Source organism: Myotis lucifugus, unplaced genomic scaffold (assembly GCF_000147115.1).
Source record: "Myotis lucifugus unplaced genomic scaffold, Myoluc2.0 scaffold_855, whole genome shotgun sequence".
NCBI lineage: Eukaryota > Metazoa > Chordata > Mammalia > Chiroptera > Vespertilionidae > Myotis > Myotis lucifugus.
Genome location: NW_005871903.1, coordinates 1 through 16,777, shown reverse-complemented (window position 1 = coordinate 16,777; position 16,777 = coordinate 1). Strand labels below are relative to the sequence as shown.

General features: G+C 43.9%; 1 pseudogene; it reads right to left on the bottom strand.

Annotated features, from left to right (window-relative positions):
* Nucleotides 1-4,488: 4,488 nt before the first annotated feature.
* LOC102424900 lies at nucleotides 4,489-16,673 on the bottom strand (annotated as a pseudogene).
* Nucleotides 16,674-16,777: the final 104 nt, after the last annotated feature.

Sequence of the window (16,777 nt, the reverse complement as noted above, 5' to 3'; positions counted from 1 at the left end):
TAATTTAGGTATAAATACATAAAAGGTTCTTTTCCCTACTTGACATGCTCAGAAGAAGAAGAGCAGATAACAACTGTAGATGCAAGGATTGACGATTTTCTCAGTGGATGAAGCCAAAGAAGCACATGTGTCCAGTATGAAAGTCACTGGTCATACTGGCCACTGGTCACTGGTCACCAGTTACTGGTCACTGGTCAGTTGCGATGATCCAAATTTATTTACAGACAACTCCATGGGTACCCCAAGATTCTACCAGGTGGTGGTAGGTTTGGTGGGAGAATGATGTCACAAAGCAGGCAGTTTAAAGGGATGAGAGAGCCAATCGGGAGGTCAGGTTCCCAAGAAGACAGGATTGGATAGCGGGAGCTGTAGGGGAGCTAAACCAACACCTGAATGGCTGAGCTCTCAGGACACATGGGCTAGATGACAATGCAGCTGTGATAGTCGCACTTTCCCCGGGCTCTTATGTTAGGGTGTAATCTCAGTTTGTTACAGACATTCATGACTACAATTAACTACTAGTTACTTATATTCTCCACATTGTATTGTATAACATGTTTATCATTATATATTTTGCTAATATCCTTAGAGAGAATGGAAAGGGGCATGTATGTTGCACACTTACAGTTGTTCTGAAACCACACCAGTCCATCTCATTAGTGAATTTACTGTGGCTTTTGAGGAGAAAAGGAAGGGATTAAGGAGCTCATTCTGTCAGTTGGTTGAACAGTAAAATGAAGTTTCTTGAGTGTATTTTGTGCAGAATGATGTGGTCCAAGGCTCTTCCCTTGTAGTTTCTTCTCCTTGAATCCTACCCTCCCTGGGCTGGGCTGGGCCAGGCTAGGTTGACTTGCATCTCCTACCACTCCCATTTTTTCTCCTTCTTCATTGTAGGCGTTGATTGTAGACAAGCTGTGATCTTGCATTCTGACACTCATGGATGTTACTTCCTGTCCACTTCCGGCAGCAAGGTCTTCTTTGTAGTGTCTGATGCCCCCCCAATGGACTCTGTCCATTACAAGCAAATACCAAAGGGCTAGGAGTCAGCTGACTGCAAACCTTTCCTCTTCCAGCCTTTGGTTGCACTTCTTCTGCCCATAATTTGCTCCCTCAGGTTCCTTGGGCCATGTAGGCATCTTGCCATCCTGCCCTATCATATGTGAGAGGCCTTCACGATGTTTTCCCTTTTCCTTCTCTCATAAAGTGTATCCGGTGTGGCAGTTACTGAAGTCTCCTCCCCCTTTGCAAACAGCCGCTGTAGAACTTTGGGCCTCTAGGATTCTCTGTCTGCCATGCTTGGGTGCAAGGCCAGGCAAAAGTGACGAGGAGACTAGTTAGAGAAAGGCAAGGACATTCTTGGAGACTAGGGGACAGGCAAAGTGTAATTGTACAGGACAGAAGACATTCATGTGGATATTTTAGGTTCTGTGAAAAATACGTTGACACATTTTGGTCTCATTTTGTATTAAGAGAACAGACAATTTACATGTATACACAACTTATCTAGTGCAGCAAATGCAAGGAATTTTGCTCACTAGAGATTATAATCTGAAATACATTTTCATTTTCTTTCATGTCATGTTAGCTCAATTTTATAAATCATTGGTGTGTTTGCAGAATAGAGATTGTCTTTGTGCTGTGTGTCAATGCTCTGGTTTTGTTCATTTGTCTTTTTCCTGGTCGTACTTTTTATTTATTTAGTCATATGTATTATTGTATTAGAGATGTCCCCTTTATTTTCTATTTTGTTTTCCCCCCCATTGAACCCCTCCACTCACCCCACCCCTGCCATCCCCCCTTCTACCTTCACCACTCCATTTTCTGGGTCCATGGGCTATGCAAACATGCATACAAGTTTCCCAGTTCACCACACCCATACCCACACCCCCACCTTCCCTCTGGAATTTGTCAATCTGTTCCATGCTTCTATATCTTTAGGTGTACTTTGCTCATCAGTTTATTTTGTTCATTAGATTCCACATATGAGTGAGATTATGTAATACTTGTCTTTCTCTGGCTTATTTCACTTAGCACAATACTCTCCAGGTCTATCCATGCTTTGCAAATGGTAAGAGTTCTTTCTTTTTTTACAGCCGCATACTATTTCATTGTGTAAATATACCACTGCTGTTTGATCCACTCATCTGCTCATGGGGACTTGGGCTGTTTTCCAAATCTTAGCTACTTTAATTTGTGCTGCTTTGAACATAGGGGCGCATATATTCTTTCTGACTGGTGTTTCTGGTTTCTTAGGATATATTCCTAGAAGTGGGATCACTAGGTCAAATGAAAGTTCTATCTCTTTATTTTTTGAGGAAACTCTTTAGAATTTTTCAGAGTGGCTGTACCAGTCTGCATTCCCAGCAGCACCCTAGTCTTATTTTCAAAGATTCCACCATGGTAAGACATATTGCATATTTTTCCCTTGACGAGTTTATCTTGAAGCATCATGAACTACCTTGATCTGATGGATTTTGTGGAGAAACTTAAAAAGGGGTCTCTGAAAAAGGACGTTGTGGTGAGTTATGCTGTGCACACAAGCTTAAGGAACAGATGTGTACAGTCAGCCCAATGTGGCCTGGGTTGCCTCTTTTGTTCTTCCCCTGGTTAGTGCTTTTCTCACTAACCCTCTTGTTACTGTGAGGAGACAGTGCTGAGTTGCTAACCCAGTCTTCTACAGGGCGTGGCAATAGTAGGTTTACAGTTGTGTGTGTGGAAAATAGTACAATCATGTATAAATAACCATACAACCATAAAGTCTGTGTTTCCCATACTCACAACTGTAAACCTACTTTACCCCATGCTTTCAATGGATTAAGCTGGCTTGGGGGAGGAAGCCTATGGACCTAGTAGTTACTCTTCATGGTAAGCTTTTAGGGTGCCTGTATCAATCTACCTTGCGCTTTTGACTTCCATTGTGTATGAAGTATGTGATCCAAGAGGCCGAGAGGCCACAAGAAGATCGCTCCTATAGATGGAATCTCCAAAGACACGTGTTTCATTTATAGGCCAACATTTCCTCTTATGAGATGAGTTTTGTCAAAGATGGTGCATTCTTACCTGAGAAGAAATGGTGAGAAGTGTTGCAGTGTAGAGATATGGCTTAAAATTATACATTTTTTCAAGTCTTTCCCTCTTGGAATCCTGCATTGCATTGCCAAATTCCTGATACTATTATGTAATATGAGACTAACACTATGAGCTAAATATCTGCAATCCAGACCAGTCTTTGCTTTTTCTGTGTCCCCATGGGAATCCTTAGCTACTGCACTTAGGGGGCTCGTCACCTGCGACCCAGTGTGCCTATTGCTCTTGCCAGTGGGCGTGGATGCTTCCCAGGATTTTTCTCTTGGGCTTTGCTCAGTTGATGGTGGTGTTTAGACAAGGCGGCATGTGCAGCCTGGGATCATGCAGGGGCCCTAGCTTGCCCTTCAAGTTAATGTTTAGGCTTCACCTGATGTTGGATCTCATGCACCAGTAACCTCGGGATGCTGTGTTCTGAAAGTCAGGTTGGCGACCTATGGCCACTGAAGCCTTCAGAGATAGGCCTCCAATAGAGGCTTTACTCTACTGCATGCAGTGTGAACTCATCCCATTACTGAACCTCTCGGGGAAAGTGTCACAGGGATACTGGCCTTGCATGTTGTGAAGGTTAACTGAAGTCGTGTATTCATGGGCCTGGGGATAGGTGTGGAGTCAATGATAATTTATTTCCCATGTCCTGTCCTGGATGGGCCTCCTACTGCAGACAATCTCTTCTGTAGACCCCTGTTATCATCTGCCCCAGGATAACTGTAAGCCGTTGCCACTCATCTGGTAGATTCCCCTAATTTGTTCTCACTTTCCCCACTACATTCATATATGTGTAAGGCAACCCAATCCCAAAGGAAATGTGTCCTGAATCTGTTTTCTGAAATACTTATCTAGTGGTCAAGAGACATAAGGCCCACTTCCCAAGAAACTTTTTACATTTCTCCTAGTCAACATAGACTCAGCTTCTGCCCTCTCAAGTCTATTCAAATTTTCCTCTTTTAACACTAATCTCAGATCCTGCTTCTTTCTTCTGCCATACAACCAGCTCCTGCTTCTCTTTATAAATCCATAACCTCTCCCCGTTTTTGGCCTTTCTGGCCATGGCCCAAGTTCCTTTCTTCCCACAGTGCTTACCCCTTGACCCTCATTCACCGATCCAACTTCCAATTCTTTCCTTATCGTGCAGCTTTTGATCCTCATACCCACCAAAGAAAGAGCACAGTTAACAGCATCTCAAAACTCAAAATACTTCTTTATTATTAAATGCTAATTTAAAATATTTATTCAGTTTTTTTAAGTTACAGAATATACCCAGATTGAGACATTCCTATCTATCTATCTATCTATCTATCTATCTATCTATCTATCTATGATCTATCTATCTATTTATGATCTATCTATCTATCTATCGAAATGCATCAGGTACCCAAATGGCACCAGCACTCCCAGCATCTCCTACATCACATAGCCATAGTACAGAGAAATGTCCATTTCTTTTTCCCTGTCAATGAAATGCTGCCTTGTCCCCAATTTGGCAGCATTCTCACGCTCTAGTTGAGCCTTCCTCTTCATGGCCTCTCGATCTGGCCTCTGCTCCTTTGTGATGGGTGTTGACATGACTGGCCCCAGAACCTCAGATTTCCTCCATGGAATTGGTTGGAGGGCGAAATCCTGGAGTAGATAGTGGTTGTGAGGCTTGAGCGGGGTCTGGGGATGGCTCACAGCCGAGTGAACAGGCTCCCGCTGGAAAGAAGCACAAGATGATGTTTTGTAGGGCCCAGGCCTAGAAGCAGGAGGCTGCGGGACACTAGGGCAGTCGCGGTTGGTCAAACCTGGTCCAGCTGAGTTGGACGATATTGGCTGAGCTGATTTGACAGGCCCTGTCAAAGATACAGGAGTTGGCAGGGATGCAGTGACTGCAGCAGGCTTGGCAGGGTTGGTCACAGCAGGCCGACGTGATGCCAGAGACTGTGGCCTGCGAGGAACAGGTCGAACTTGAGTCTTCTCCATGGTTGGAAAAACCAATGGCACCAACTTGACCTTCCCGGGAGAAGGCAGCTTGTCCTGGGATGGAGGTGGAGACCCTTTGTCAGCACTTCCATTTGGATTTTTGGATTTGACTTGAGTTTTCACAGGACCTTTGCCCTCACGGGGCATAAGCAGCCATGGTTTGGTAGCTGGGCGTGGCTGGGGGCCTTTAGGGTTGCTTGAGTTTCCCAGGGCCCGCGAGGAAAACAGGTCAGCTTTCTCATCCCTCTTCTTGGCCAGCGCATGGAAAACCTGCACAGACACCAGCATGTGCACACCGAGGCCGCTGCGAGGCTTTTTGATGGCCTCTTGTGGCAGCTCAGGATGACTTTTCTTCCTCTTCATCTTGGGAATGGCTGGCTTCTCCTCTGCCTTGACTTTGTTCCCGGACTGCTTCCTCTCCTCAGCTCTCTTGGAGTAGTTTTCTTTGTTTGTTTTGGTGTTTTCCTGCCCATGGCTCTTAGTATTGCTGGTCCTGCTGGCTGCAGCTTTCTGAGGTTTGCTGTTGGAATGCTTGGCCATGTTCGAAGGAGCCCTGCCACCAGCTGCAGCATTGCAAGGAACCACTTCTTCCACAAACACACAGTCTGGGCTCTCGGGCTTGATCTTGGTCTTGGGAGCATCACTCATAGGCTCAGAGGCTTTATGTTTGATCTTGCGGCCTTGATCAGAGCGAGTCTTTCTGACACTTGACTTTTTCTGCACTTCGTGCAACTTGAGGCCCCTGGTGTCTTTGGTTTTGATCACCTTGGGTCCTTGGGGCTGATCAAGGTCATCCAAGGAACTTAAGACCTGTGGCAGGTGAATACCCTTCACCAGTGTGTCGATGTATGCAAAACTGACATTAGATTCAGTCCCCTTTTCAAGTGTCCCTTGGTCCTTAAGACTCAGGCTATTCTTTCCCCAACCAGACTTGTCACAACCAGGCTGCTCCTCTTGGCCAAGGGGACCAATGCAGGCCAGCACCTGTGGAATGTCAGGCACTTCTAAAGGGAGCAGTGGAGAAGCTTCGTTTTCTGTTGGGATCTGGTACCCATTCCCGTGCTTGGAAAGACTGGTTTTAATATTCTCCACATTCTTATTCTCTTTCTGTTCCTGGCTTGGAGCTGGCGGCAGTGCCAGGAGGTTAATAGGATTCTGGACTATGGGTGCCATTGAAATGTCCCCACTCTGAGGTGGTGGATAACTCTCAAGTACCTGGGTATGTCTGTTCCTGCAGGCCTCGGGGAATTCTGGAGCAATGGTAAATAAAATATTTGGCCTGGAAGTTGCAATGCCAAGGAAGTCTCCATCCCCAGGGAAGTCTCCATCACTACAATGGAATCAAAGGGAAGTCGGTCAGTTCCTGGATTTGCTTTGCATTTCACAGGGTTGTTATAAGTCACATAAAAAAATGATTTTTTAAAAATGTTTCCCATTCTCATATTGAACCCTTGTAATTCTCTCTACTTTCCCGAGTGAATAAAAACACTTCACACCAAGGACTAAGACAGGGAATGGAGCTCTTCCTGATAAAGCCTATAAGCAAGGGGAGAGAATAGCCTGTTTGCTTTGGACAAGATGTTGGAACACATGATCCTCAATCCAGGTGTCAACTAAGGAAGTGATGGAAAGTTAAACGGGCACTGTCACAATAATGTCCTGAAAGGCCTTAGAAGGAGACTAAAACAATCAATCAAGGAGTTACTTCAGTATTGTAGTACAGGAGGACTCATCAGGTAGGACAGTGGAAAGTGTGATGTCCCTTGGTATGCTCTTGGAGTTCTCCTCCATGTAGCATCCATGGCTGTTAGTTTCCCACCTTCCCACCTCTGTCAGGTGTCCTCATAAGGAGTCTGACAATGGAGGGCATTGACTGAGGGTGGTAGGGGTTAAAGTCACAGGACTTACATTCCACCTGTCTGAGGACTCACCACTTCCCAGCAGCAGATTGACCCCAGTTTTGAATGCTGACCTTATTCCCCTTCCTTGTTTCTGTTTGTACTCACCTTCAAAACCTGTCTTTGTGATGGGTTGAGGAGGCACAGAGTAGCAGATTCCAGAAGTGGAGGCTGGTGGTATCATGTTTGTGGACTGAGTCTCCTTTAGCACCACGACCATCCCTGGGTCAGGGGCAGAGGCCCTGCTCTCTGTGTAAGACACAGAGCCATAGGACTGCAGGTAGGGACCACCCTCTCCAGAGAGCAGAGGGTCCATTGTGCCTTGATTGTAGTAACACACATGATTTGCCACCTGGTAGGGATGTGACAGGCCCTGTCCCTGAATGGGTGCCCCCTGAACAAGGTTGACAGAAAGTGATGGATACTGAGGGGCCATCTTATAGGCATCTGAGGTTTTCTCACACTGGGCCGCCAGAGACATAGAGGAGCCAGTTGTGTCCTGGTCAATGACAGTCACAGTGAATTTTCTGAGTGATGATGACTTCTTTTCAGTGTCTCCTGTAAGAGCCCACTCAAAAACTTTCGGATTGGAAGCAGCTGGAATGGAGATTGGGCTCTGGCCAGGAACTCCAGACAACATGGTTGTGCTAGAATGTTGGTAAAAGTAGGCACCACCCATGAGAGGTTGGAAAGTGGTGCCAGAGGCTGATGGCAGGAGCCATGGTGAACTGTTGGCTGGAGGAGAGACACTGTAGAAATTGCAGACACTTCCTGCATTGCTCTCCACAGGAAGAGAGCGTTGCAGGGAGGTTGAAATTCCAAGGAAAGGTGGATTTTTGGAATTGTCTGTAGGGAACAAGAGAGTGATGAAAAAAGTCAAAGAGATTGATAAGCAACATGTGTGAAAATCATCATTATTTTCAGATTGTTGCTTTCAGCCCTAGCTGTTTAGGTTCAGTGGATAGAGCATTGGCTTGCGAGTCTGGGTTCAATTCCAGTCAAGGGCACAAACCCAGGTTGGGGGCTCAATTCCCCAGTAAGGGGCCTGCAGAAGGCGGCCAATCAATGATTCTCTCTCATCATTGATGTGTCCAAGTCTCTCTCTCCCTCCCCCTTCCTCTCTGAAATCAATAAAAAATATATATCATGTACTGGTGTGGTCCCTCAGCCTGCCTGTGCCCTCTCACATCGGAGACACCTGGGGGGATATGGGACTGCTGGTTTTGGCCCGAGGGATGTAGTATTTCCGGAAGCAGCAGGTGGACGGGGGAGGAGCCTGAATCAGGGCCTGCAGCTGAGAAGCTCCAGCTTCTTAGTGGTAGCACTGCTGCAGAGGTGGGAGAGGCTCCTTTCGCTGCAGCTGCTATCTCCAGTCATGATCCCAGGTGTCTGGTGACCATCGGTCAGCTGAGAGGTGCTCCCACTGTGGGAGCCCACTGACCATCAGGGTGGTAGCTCCTGCGTTGAGCGTTTGTCCCTGGTGTCAGTTTGTGTCATAGCTGCGGTTCAACTGGTCATTCAGTCATTTTGTCATTCATTCGTTTAGGCTTTTATACATAATATAAAATCTTGAGTAAAAATGTACACAAGACCCAAGTGGTGTGCTTCATACGTTGTTCTCTAGGCTAGAAGCAACCACTCCCTGAACTATCTCGCACTTGAACATGCAGTAGTATTGATTTGTATGCTCTTTCCTAGAATTAAAGCATTTTAGAAGCAGGAGTCCTTTGAGAATCCCTGTTCTAACATTCTCATTTCAAGACTGAAGAAACTATGGCTCCGTTCTCTCCCTATGTTAATATTAGTACCTGCTTCCATAACCTAAGCATCCCGACTTCCTTGCCAGAGCTCTGCACATTACACTGCCAACATCTAGGAATAATAGAACTTCTGATGCAGATGTTCGTTTGTCCAGGAGAAGACAGTACATCTGTGGTCATGACAATCTTCAGCGTCTCATTTTGCCTGTGCCCTTCACATGCTCTTCCTATAATTCTCATAGAAGCTCAATGCAGTTGGTAAACTTAAAGGGTCTTTCTTACTGTCTTCATGCCTGATTTCTGATCCTACCTCAGAATGACTATCTGAGAGTGAGTGTCTCAAGAAGTGAGGCAATTAGCAAACATCAGACCCTAATAAATTTACTACAAAATGAAGTTTTGTTTCATACATGCTATATCATAAAAGTACATATTTCCTATTCTATTTTAGTGAATACTGTTAACCAGAAACAACCCACAATAGGTGATTTTGAGTAAGTTCTTACCGAGTACGTATGGACAGAGGAGATATATCAGTAAAAATTGCATAACAAGCAGCACAGTGCAATCACTGTTGATGTATATGTGCCTCTTATATATGCAGACCAATATTTCAGTAAATACTAGTTTAAAGCAGATAACAAAGTAAATGTAAAGGAATTCCATTATTGTATTCATTCATGTTTCTCTGACTATTCCCCAGTAAGTAATAAATACTTAGTGCATTAGATATATATATTTCAATTAATACGACCTGATAACAAAGAGAAAACAACAGTTGAAATGTATCATGAAGGTTTTTATATTTATCTTAAAACCTAGATTATCATCATCATCAACATCCAGCAAAGGGGTCGTACCCAAAGTCTGAAAACCATCATCAATAGGTTTCAATTAAAAAACACACACATTAATGTAGGAATCCCCAAGAGAATAAAAAAAAATTATTTTTGAGAAATGTGAAATTAGAGATGCGGGACTTGATGCTCTCTTTTTTTCCTTAAGTAGCTATGACCTGAAGTGAGGCAATGGCTGTGTATCATTGTGCTCTCTGCGTTAGGAAGAAAATAACTTTGAAAATGAAGAGCATCTTTGAATTTGAAGATACTAATCACACAAAGGGTATATTCTTTCTGATTCCATTTAGGACACATCTTTCTTTTAAAGTCTTAATTTTTTTTTACTAGACAAAACATTGTCATAGTTTAAAAATCAGAATGAATTGAAACACTAAACATTCTGTGATTTCCAATGCCCGAAATCAATAGTCGGTAAACTCGTTAGTCAGCAGATCCAAATATCAACAGTACCACGATTGAAATTTCTTTTGAGAGCCAAATTTTTTAAACTTAAACTGTAAAGGTAGGTACATTGTTATTAACTTAATTAGGGTACTCTTAAGGCTTAAGAAGAGCCACACTCAAGGGGCCAAAGAGCCACATGTGGCTCGCGAGCAGCAGTTTGCCGACCATGGCCCTAGATAATCACCTTTCTTAGTTTCTTGTATATAAGAAACATCATTACTGAAATGCATTTTTAATTGTTAATATTGCAAACTGTCACATGCCATCTGTGTTCAGAGAGGCAATAAAAAAACGGACAACTGAATTGGATTGTTTTGATATACTGCTGTGGATAGTGGGACCCTACTCCAGCCTTACTTTCTTTCCTATTCTATCAATGTAAGCATTTGCTGAGAGCCACATTACTTTGCCCTAGTCCGAGCTGATTTCACCCTATGCTCTTTCTGCTTTCATTTATATTCTTTGGTTCCCTCCAATATTCCATTCCAATCTGCTCTTTTTGTTCTCATGAGCTCTTTCATGTTCTCCTTGTTCATTTTTATACTTCCCCTTCCTTCCTGCTTGTGTTTTTCCCTCCCTCTTGGTTGCTGTTGGCCTGTTCTGATGAAAGCAGTTCTAATATTTTTACATTGAAATACTTGCCTTCCTATAGCCCAGTACTCCCCATCTTCTTTCCCTATTTTCTCTGTTATCCTACTTTGGATAGAAAACTCCAAACCCCATGAATATTACTTTTGGAACAGCACTTAATTTAAAATACTAAAGTTGAAACCTTGGTGGTTGGAGACCATTACACATGACACATCATATATACCTATATCTATATCTATATCTATATCTATATCTATATCTATATCTATATCTATATCTATACCTATACCTATACCTATATCTATATCTATATCTATATCTATATCTATATCTATATCTATATCTATATCTATATATGTATTGCTAGTTTTCTACAAGACTTAGGTTTTCTTTTTATTGCTGTTGAAACACTCTCAAGAAGTCTTGATTTCATTGTCAGCTGGAGTGTTCTTTAAAACTCCATATTAGAAAAGGAAGGGATTAGAGTCCACAACCATCTAACATCCGAATGTAGCAGATGAGGAAAAAACATATTTTGTGAGAGATTCAATGACTTGTCCAAAGTCACATTGCTAGTAGATGTCAAAATCTAAACTGAAATTAGGTCTGCAGACTTCTATATCATATTTCCCCAAATTACTCTATGCTCTTTTGACACTATTGCTAAATTTAGGTATAAATAACAATCCAATGAAAAACTTCAAAAAGGTTCTTTCCTTACCTGACATGCTCAGAGAAGAAGAGCAGATAACAACTGTAGATGCAAGGAATGACGATTTCTCAGTGGCTGAAGCCAAAGAGCACATGTGTCCAGTATGAAAGTCACTGGTCATACTGGCCACTGGTCACTGGTCACCAGTTACTGGTCACTGGTCAGTTGCGATGATCCAAATTTATTTACAGACAACTCCATGGGCACCCCAAGATTCTACCAGGTGGTGGTAGGTTTGGTGGGAGAATGATGTCACAAAGCAGGCAGTTTAAAGGGATGAGAGAGCCAATCGGGAGGTCAGGTTCCCAAGAAGACAGGATTGGATAGCGGGAGCTGTAGGGGAGCTCAACCAACACCTAAATGGCTGACCTCTCAGGACACATGGGTGAGATGACAATACAGCTGTGATAGTCGCACTTTCCCCGGGCTCTTATGTTAGGGAAGTAATCTCAGTTTGTTACAGACATTCATGAATATAATGAACTACTAGTTACTTATATTCTCCATATTGTATTGTATAACATGTTTATCATTATGTATTTTGCTAATATCCTTAGAGAGAATGGAAAGGGGCATGTAGGTTGCACACTTACAGTTGTTCTGAAACCATACCAGTCCATCTCATTAGTGAATTTACTGTGGCTTTTGAGGAGAAAAGGAAGGGATTAAGGAGCTCATTCTGTCAGTTGGTTGAACAGTAAAATGAAGTTTCTTGAGTGTATTTTGTGCAGAATGATGTGGTCCAAGGCTCTTCCCTTGTAGTTTCTTCCCCTTGAATCCTACCCTCCCTGGGCTGGGCTGGGCCAGGCTAGGTTGACTTGCATCTCCTACCACTCCCATTTTTCCTCCTTCTTCATTATAGGCGTTGATTGTAGACAAGCTGTGATCTTGCATATGACACTCATGGATGTTACTTCCTGTCCACTTCCGGCAGCAAGGTCTTCTTTGTAGTGTCTGATGCTTCCCCCAATGGACTCTGTCCATTACAAGCAACGACCACAGAGCTAGGTGTCCGTTGACTGCAAACCTTTCCTCTTCCAGCCTTTGGTTGCACTTCTTCTGCCCATAATTTGCTCCCTCAGGTTCCTTGGGCCATGTAGGCATCCTGTCATCCTGCCCTATCATATGTGAGAGGCCTTCACGATGTTTTCCCTTTTCCTTCTCTCATAAAGTGTATCCGGTGTGGCAGTTACTGCAGTCTCCTCCCCCTTTGCAAACAGCCACTGTAAAACTTTGGGCCTCTAGGATTCTCTGTCTGCCATGCTTGGGTGCAAGGCCAGGCAAAAGGGACGAGGAGACTAGTTAGAGAAAGGCAAGGACATTCTTGGAGACTAGGAGACAGGCAAAGTGTAATTGTACAGGATAGAAGACATTCATGTGGATATTTTAGGTTCTGTGAAAAATACGTTGACACATTTTGGTCTCATTTTGTATTAAGAGAACAGACAATTTACATGTATACACAACTTATCTAGTGCAGCAAATGCAAGGAATTTTGCTCACAAGAGATTATAATCTGAAATACATTTTCATTTTCTTTCATGTCATATTAGCTCAATTATATAAATCACTGTTGTGTTTGCAGAACAGAGATTGTCTTTGTGCGGTGTGACAATGCTCTGGTTTTGTTCATTTGTTTTTTTCCTAGTCGTACTTTTTATTTATTTATTCATATGTATTATTGTATTAGAGATGTCCCTTTTATTTTCTATTTTGTTTTCCCCCCCATTGAACCCCTCAACCCACCCTACCCCTGCCTTCCCTCTTCTACCTTCACCACTGCATTTTCTGGGTCCATGGGCTATGCAAACATGCATACAAGTCCCCAGTTCATCACACCCACACCCACACCCACACCCACACCCCCACCTTCCCTCTGACATTTGTCAATCTGTTCCATGCTTCTATATCTTTAAGTGTCCTTTGCTCATCAGTTTATTTTGTTCATTACATTCCACATATGAGTGAGATTATGTAATACTTGTCTTTCTCTGGCTTATTTCGCTTAGCATAATACTCTCCAGGTCTATCTATGCTTTGCAAATGGTAAGAGTTCTTTCTTTTTTTACAGCCGCATACTATTTCATTGTGTAAATATACCACTGCTGTTTGATCCACTCATCTGCTCATGGGGACTTGGGCTGTTTTCCAAATCTTAGCTACTTTAATTTGTGCTGTTTTGAACATAGGGGCACATATATTCTTTCTGACTGGTGTTTCTGGTTTCTTAGGATATATTCCTAGAAGTGGGATCACTAGGTCAAATGAAAGTTCTATCTCTTTATTTTTTGAGGAAACTCTTTAGAGTTTTTCAGAGTGGCTGTACCAGTCTGCATTCCCAGCAGCACCCTAGTCTTATTTTCAAAGATTCCACCATGGTAAGACATATTGCATATTTTTCCCTTGACGAGTTTATCTTGAAGGATCATGAACTGGCTTGTTCTGATAGATTTTGTGGAGAAACTTAAAAAGCGGTCTGTGAAAAAGGATGTTGTGGTGAGTTATGCTGTGCACACGAGCTTAAGGAACAGATGTGTACAGTCAGCTAGACGTGGCCGTGCCCTGGGTGCCTCTGTGTTCCTTCTCCTGGTTACTGCTTTTCTCCCTAACCCTCTTGTGACTGTGAGAAGACAGGGCTGAGTTGCTAACCCAGTCTTCTACAGGGTGGGGCGAAAGTAGGTTTTCAGTTGTGGGTATGGAAAATAGTACAGTCATGTATAAATAACCATACAACCATAAAGTGTGTGTTTCCCATACTCACAACTCTAAATCTACTCTGCCCAATGCTCTGTGGATTAAGCTGGCTTGGGGTAGGAAGTCTAAGCATCTAGTAGTTTCCCTTGATGGTAAGCTTTTAGGGTGCCTGGATCAATCTTCCTTGGGCTTTTAACTTCCATTGTGTATGAAGTGTGTGATCCAAGAGGCCAAGAGGCCACAAGAAGATAGCTCCTAATGATGGAATCTCCAAAGACACATATTTCATTTATAGACCATTTCCCCTTATGAGGTACTTTTTTCAAAGATGGTGCATTCTTACCTGAGAAGAAATGGTGAGAAGTGTTGCAGTGTAGAGATATGGCTTAAACTTATATATTTTTTCAAGGCTTTTCCTACCGAATCCTGCATTGCATTGCCAAATTCCTGATTCTAATATGTAATATGAGACTAACACTATGAGCTAAATATCTGCAGTCCAGACCAGTCTCTCCTTTTTCTGTGTCCCCATGGGAATCCTTAGCTACTGCAGTTAGGGGGCTCGTCACCTGCCACCCAGTGTGCCTATTGCTCTTGCCAGTGGGCGTGGATGCTTCCCAGGATTTTTCTCTTGGGCTTTGCTCAGTTGATGGTGGTGTTAAGATAAGGTGGCATGTGCAGCCTGGGATCATGCAGGGGCCCTAGCTTGCCCTTCAAGTTAATGTTTAGGCTTCAGGTGATATTGGATCTCATCAACCAGTAACCTCTGGATGCTGTGTTCTGAAAGCCAGGTTGGCGACTATGGCCACTTGCAAATACTGAAGCCTTCAGAGACAGGCCTCCAATGGAAGCCTCACTCTACTGCATGCAGTGTGACCTCAGCCCCTTGCTGAACCTCTCGGGTAAAGTGACACAGGGATACTGGCATTGCATGTTGTGAATGTCAACTGAAGTGGTGTATTCGGGGGGCCTGGGCATAGGTGTGGAGGCCCGTCTGGATGGGCCTCCTACTGCAGACAATCTCTTCTGTAGACCCCTGTTATCATCTGCCCCAGGATAACTGTAAGCCTTTGCCACTCACCTGGTAGATTCCCCTAATTTGTTCTCACTTTCCCCACTACATTCATATATGTGTAAGGCAACCCAATCCCAAATGAAATGTGTCCTGAATCTTTTTTCTGAAATACTTATCTAGTGGTCAAGAGACATAAGGCCCACTTCCCAAGAAACTTTTTACATTTCTCCTAGTCAACATAGACTCAGCTTCTGCCCTCTCAAGTCTATTCAAATTTTCCTCTTTTAACACTAATCTCAGATCCTGCTTCTTTCTTCTGCCATACACCCAGCTCCTGCTTCTCTTTATAAATCCATAACCTCTCCCCGTTTTGGGCCTTTCTGGCCATGGCCCAAGTTCCTTTCTTCCCACAGTGCTTACCCCTTGACCCTCATTCACCGATCCAACTTCCAATTCTTTCGTTATCATGCAGCTTTTGATCCTCATCCCCACCAAAGAGAGAGCACAGTTAACAGCATCTCAAAACTCAAAATACTTCTTTATTATTAAATGCTAATTTACAATATTTATTCAGTTTTTTTAAGTTACAGAATATACCCAGATTGAGACATTCCTATCTATCTATCTATCTATCTATCTATCTATCTATCTATCTATGATCTATCTATCTATTTATGATCTATCTATCTATCGAAATGCATCAGGTACCCAAATGGCACCAGCACTCCCAGCATCTCCTACATCACATAGCCATAGTACAGAGAAATGTCCATTTCTTTTTCCCTGTCAATGAAATGCTTGCCTTGTCCCCAATTTGGCAGCATTCTCACGCTCTAGTTGAGCCTTCCTCTTCATGGCCTCTCGATCTGGCCTCTGCTCCTTTGTGATGGGTGTTGACATGACTGGCCCCAGAACCTCAGATTTCCTCCATGGAATTGGTTGGAGGGCGAAATCCTGGAGTAGATAGTGGTTGTGAGGCTTGAGCGGGGTCCGGGGCTGGCTCACAGCCGAGTGAACAGGCTCCCGCTGGAAAGAAGCACAAGATGATGTTTTGTAGGGCCCAGGCCTAGAAGCAGGAGGCTGCGGGACACTAGGGCAGTCGCGGTTGGTCAAGCCTGGTCCAGCTGAGTTGGACGATATTGGCTGAGCTGATTTGACAGGCCCTGTCAAAGATACAGGAGTTGGCAGGGATGCAGTGACTGCAGAAGGCTTGGCAGGGTTGGTCACAGCAGGCCGACGTGATGCCAGAGACTGTGGCCTGCGAGGAACAGGTCGAACTTGAGTCTTCTCCATGGTTGGAAAAACCAATGGCACCAACTTGACCTTCCCGGGAGAAGGCAGCTTGTCCTGGGATGGAGGTGGAGACCCTTTGTCAGCACTTCCATGTGTTTTTTTAGATTTGACATGAGTTTTCACGGGACCTTGGCCCTCACGGGGCATAACCATCCATGGTTTGGTAGCTGGGCGTGGCTGGGGGCCTTTAGGGTTGCTTGAGTTTCCCAGGGCCCGCGAGGAAAACAGGTCAGCTTTCTCATCCCTCTTCTTGCCCAGGGCATGGAAAACCTGCACAGACTCCAGCATGTGCACACCGAGGCCGCTGCGAGGCTTTTTGATGGCCTCTTGTGGCAGCTCAGGATGACTTTTCTTCCTCTTCATCTTGGGAATGGCTGGCTTCTCCTCTGCCTTGACTTTGTTCCCGGACTGCTTCCTCTCCTCAGCTCTCTTGGAGTAGTTTTCTTTGTTTGTTTTGGTGTTTTCGT